This window comes from Mus musculus, chromosome 3, assembly GCF_000001635.26.
Source record: "Mus musculus strain C57BL/6J chromosome 3, GRCm38.p6 C57BL/6J".
Taxonomy (NCBI): domain Eukaryota; kingdom Metazoa; phylum Chordata; class Mammalia; order Rodentia; family Muridae; genus Mus; species Mus musculus.
In genome coordinates, this window is record NC_000069.6 from 107,607,233 (window position 1) to 107,612,531 (window position 5,299).

A 5,299-nucleotide genomic window follows, 5' to 3' on the forward strand; every position below is an offset into this window, starting at 1 on the left:
GACAGAAAGATGGAAGGGGAGACTCTGTGACTCTCAAGCAAAGGGGTCTGAAATAAGAATGGGACCAAACAGATGACATTGAGTCCAAGATGAAGTCAGCAAGAGTGGTAGATTCCACAAAGGCCACGGGCATCAACCGAAAAGGGATGGTGGCTCGGGCACAAGGAGACCGGATGCTGGCTACTGGCTCCCATCCAGGTGCATCTGCCCACAGCTCATATTTTTCTGTCCAGTGACAACTAAATGAAGAGAAAGCTAATTTTACAACCGCCCACTTCACACATAATGAATACGAATGGGCACCCCGGATACCTGTCTCGTGGGATTATCTGTGAGCTGACAGATCCTCCCACTGACTGGGTCATCCCAGCCAGTCTGTCCCCTGGCTAGGGCACAGACAGCCCCTCACCTGCTTCCCATTAGCCATGTTCCCCTCCTCCTCCATGCCTTTAAGACACAACCCCCGGGGTCTCCTGATACCCTGCCTCCAAGTTCATTCTAGAGGTTATCCTGTCTCCCCTCCCCCACCCCACCCCCGCCCCACCACTCCCAACCCCCCGATCCTGTAGTTTACCAAGGTCAGGCTGGGAGTTCTGCTCACTCCTGGGCAGGGAAACAGAAGTGGATCCACCTGGAATCCCAACTTCAGGAGAGTTGTTGCACACAGTGTGTCTTTGCTGAGGGCCTTCTAGATCCCATGAGAGCCATCCAAAGAATCAAGTCTTATGTCAGATGTGGTGATGTACATCAGCAGGGTATGTTGAAGAGACGGAGGTAGGAAGGTCTTAGATTCTATATTTAAATCTCAATTGTGGCATGCACATTGACTCCACAGGAGAATTGCAAGGCCCTGGCCAGGGCGACCCATTAGTCCAGGCTTCTGCGTCAGTCAGTGGTAGAGACTCTGTCCCATCAGAGGCATTTAGTGCTTCTTCTCCACCTTCCTCAGCCAGCAACACATCAACCTGAGTTACAACCCAGTGTACAGACACTCTGCAGCCCCAGGCAGACACAGAACCCAGCCAAGGCAGGACTTGAGCAGCCATTTCCCTGACACCCCAGCTTCCGTGGCTCCCTTCCCACTCCATGACTGGAAGCTCCCCCAGCCCAGTCTCTTGTCTAGGAGGAAGGCATGGACTGGGACTCGGGGGGCCCATGGTGGGTCCTGTGGATGGAAGTGGTAGACTGTGATATCCTCTTCACTTGGACCTTCAAGGCACCTAGCACAGCACCTGGTCCAGAGCAGAGGATGCCAGGAGGTTCTACCCTTAGAGGACTTTTGTTCTAGAAGACACAGGAAGTGTATGCAAATTCACAGGTCAGAATTAGAAGTGTATCAGCAATGCTAATGGTTACAGTTGTCCCTTGTCAGCCAGGTATGAGACTTTTACACCCCATTACCTTGTTCAGCCTTTGCAACAGGGCTATCGTCCAGGCAGACATTACAAAGAAGCCAGCTGAGGCTTGGAGTGACATTAACTCCAAGATATTTAGTGAGTAGAGGTAAAGGCTTAGATTAACGTCAGGGATAGCTGGGTGTGGTACCACACAGTTTTCATCCAGCACTTGAGAGGATTGTCGAGCTATGATATTAGCTCCAGGTCACCAAGACTACACAGTGAGACCATCTACACGGTGAGAACCTGTCTCAGAAGGTGAGGGGTGGGGAGGAGGAAGAGTCAAGGTTATCTGACTCCCAAGGGAGTGAACCCCTTTTCAGAGCAGCAGCCTAAGGCTGTCTGTGCCAAGGGTCAGATGAAGATAGCAGCTACCGTGAAGCTAATCAGTTTATTACACAACAGGCAGGAAGATAAGCTCAATCAACATGTACATCCGAGGTAGCCAGCAAACACAGGAGTCCTCTGAGACCAGGAAAGGCATAAAGTGAGGCTCAAAGCTGGACCAAATGGCACACACTTGTAATCCCAGTTATTTGGTAAGCTGAGGCAGGAGGATTACAAAGTCAAAGTCTTGCTGGGTTACAAGTCAGTTCAAGGCCAGTCTGGGTAGAGTTACTGACACCTTGCCTCAAAATAAAAAGCAGAGAGTGCTGGGGACAGATCCCAGCGGCAGAGCGCTCGCCTCCATGTGTATAAAGCCCTGGATTCAACCACTAATGTGTCAAACAAAACCAAACCAAAACACAAAAAGCACAGCAGTAATCCAAGTTCCTTTGAGGGGACACTCAGGGTTAGCCAATAGCTAAGACAAGGCTAAGCCTGGGTGGCCCAGTTAGGGCCTAAAGCAAGGGACATTTGCCATGAATCTTCTGCACGAGGGACCATGCCAGAGCCAATACCAGGCAAGTATGGCTTACAAATGAACAACTAAGAAGTGGCTCTCAGTGCCCAGGGATGGCAATGATTAAGAGGGTGGGGGCAGGGAGGATGTGTTTACTGGGAAGACTGTGTTTGAATCCTGGCTCATCCCCTTATTTCTGTGTGCCCTTGTGTGCCCTTGGGCAAGTTCTTTACCCTTTCAGTACTGGTTTGCCCGTCTACAAAACGGGGAGTGTGGTAGCATTTACTTGTCATGGTACATTTGATCCTTCCCTTGTTGCTGTGGCAACATATATGGTTAAAGCAACTTAAAGAAGGGCTTGTCTGGCTCCTAGTTTTAGGGGATACAGCCAACGTGAAGGAGGCATGGTGAATGGAGTGTGGGGCAGCTGGTCACATTCTGTCATTCACAGAAAACAGATGAACACCGGGGCTCAGTGCACTCTCTCCCTTTTTCCTTTATTCAGCCTACACGGTGGGGCCACCCACATTTAGGGTAAGCCTTCCTTCCTCCGTTAAACCCCTCTGGAAATGTCCTCACAGACACACACACTGATGTGTGTGTGTCTTTTTTAGGTGATTTCTAAATCCAGTCAAGTTGACAGTGAGGAGGAGCCATCACACAGGGCTTGTATGACAGATGTTCTGTTAATTGCTAATCACTATGTAGAGACACCTAATAGTGAATCTTTTGAGATGATACAAGCCTTAGGCTAACAGTGGGTCCTGGGTCAGTATGGAAGTGCCGCTGGGGAGGCAAAAAGCGGGGAAGGCTAGACTGTGCTTACCCCACACTGCCTGTCAGGTGCTGGGCTCTGGGGAGGCAGAGACACAGCTCTGGGGGTGGGAAAACTGCAGCCTAGGATGTGGGAGACTGAAGCTGGGGTTCACTGGCTCCGAGAATCCAGTCACTGCTGGGGTACCACACAGAGGAGGTGGCAACAGAGTTGGGGGCCTGCAGGCTGGGGACTAAGATGATCGGGGCCGGCTGGGGAAATAGGGCACTCCAGCTTAGCTTAGTGACTGTTTTCTGGGAGCACAGAGAGGCATTCTGAGGAGATTTAGGCAGCGGCTTGGTAGTGAAGGCTTTCTTCATGCTCCCCACTGGGGTTCTTGATCAAAGAGACCGTCCATGCTTATCCATACTATTTACTGACTCATCCTGGAAAGTGATGCATACCAACTCCTCAGGGTGGACCAGAGAGTAAATACCTTTTGGAGGAAGGAATGTCTGGGAAGGGAAGCTTATTGGCTAAGCCCTCAGGGCCTCTAGGTACCTCACTGGCATGGAGAACTCTGTTTTGGGCTACATGACCTATGGCACCATAGCCCAAACTGTGTGGTGACGTTTCCTATGTGGGAAGTGTGGCATGTGTTCTGGGCCAGGAATCTAGTAGCGAGCGGAGAGATGCCTACTGTCTCAGGTGGGTACCTGGGTGCCCAGTCTTGGACCCACTCAACCTTACTAAGTTTCCTGGCATGGTTCACTGTCTGTCCCACGGGGTAATTCATCCCTTGGTACATTAAAGAGCACTGGACCCTTCTGTGTAACTCAACCATTTTCAGAGCGTCTTCATGTTCATCTCATTACCCGGATGAAATAGCCCAAAACTGGGTGTCTCCAAGATGTTTACACACAAGGACTTGAGTTCTAAAGGGAACATGACAGTGACATGCCATAGTCGGAGAAGCTGCTTTGCTCTCTTCCTGAGGGCCAGGACCTGAGTCTAAAGATGAAGGCACTCATCTGCTCTGGTTCACTGGCCTCGTGGTTTTTGTTTTGTTTTTCTTCTGCAAGGAAGAAGAGAGTCTGGGAATGACTGCAAAGAAGAGCGGGAGAGGTCAAAGCACCAGGCTAAGCAATTTCAGAGAGCTGGATGCATGCTGGATTAAGAATGTAGAACCCACCTTCCTCAAATAGAAATCTCAGCATCTATACTTCTTGTTCCAGCATGTAGCAGCAGATCCACCATGCAAACAAGAGTGGTGAGACTCCACTGTCCTATGCAGGTTACCGTGTGGGGAAAGAGTCAGCTACAGGGACTTTCCAGCCCATAAGGCTATGTGACTTTCATGTTCTGACCCTTCCCCCTGGCTATTATTAACCATGCCGCCACATGAAAGCACATCCCGGCACTTAGCAGGTTGCAGACCCAGCAGGCACTGTATCTAAATACCAACAAAACAGGCTTGCCCTGGAACATTTCCTTTCTCAGTCAAGGCTCTCCTTTTAGAGATTTAAGATCTCATACATACGGCCTATAGGGGACTTCTAGGAATTACGAAAAAGAACAGTCCTGTCACTAAAGTCACAAGGAGGTTAAGCCTGAAGAAAGGAGCCTGAGGCTGCTATCTGAGCCAAATGAGGTTCTAGGACTTGAATGGATCTGTTCCCCTTGTTTCTCCCTTAGCCATAGGAGACACCTGCACTCTCCATCACTCTCCCACCATGAAACGGATTCCTGATAGCTCTGAGCACACAACTATCCTCTGTCCCAACCAACTTCACTTAAGCCTAGTACTAACTGGCTTGGCTGAGGACAGCTGCGGCGCGTCATCCCGAGAAACTTGACGTCTCTACTGAAACTACAGCAAGCCTAGCAGTCAGGACCCTGATCCTCAGCAAACCCAGAACCCTAAAGCAATGTGCCCAGACTGATGTGGGCCGACGACCAAAGTACTAACCCCTCCTTCCCTCTACAACAGGTAGAAAAGGCAGGAAGGCAGGCAGGCCAGAGCTTAGCCGGGTAGCCTGTCATGCTGGGGAAAGGGATTCTTGAGAGAACTGATCATTTTCAGGCCATATTTCTCAGAGAGAATCTCACATAGCCTAGGCTGAACTTGAACTATGTAGTCAAGACTGACCTAGAACTTCTGATTCGCCTGCTTCCACCTCTCAAGTGCTGAGAGTACACGTGTGTGTACCACTACCCAAGGCTTCTTTCCTACCAGGTAGGCACTCTAGTGCCTGTGCTGCATCCCCAGTCCCCAGAGCCTGCATCTACACACAAGGCAACACG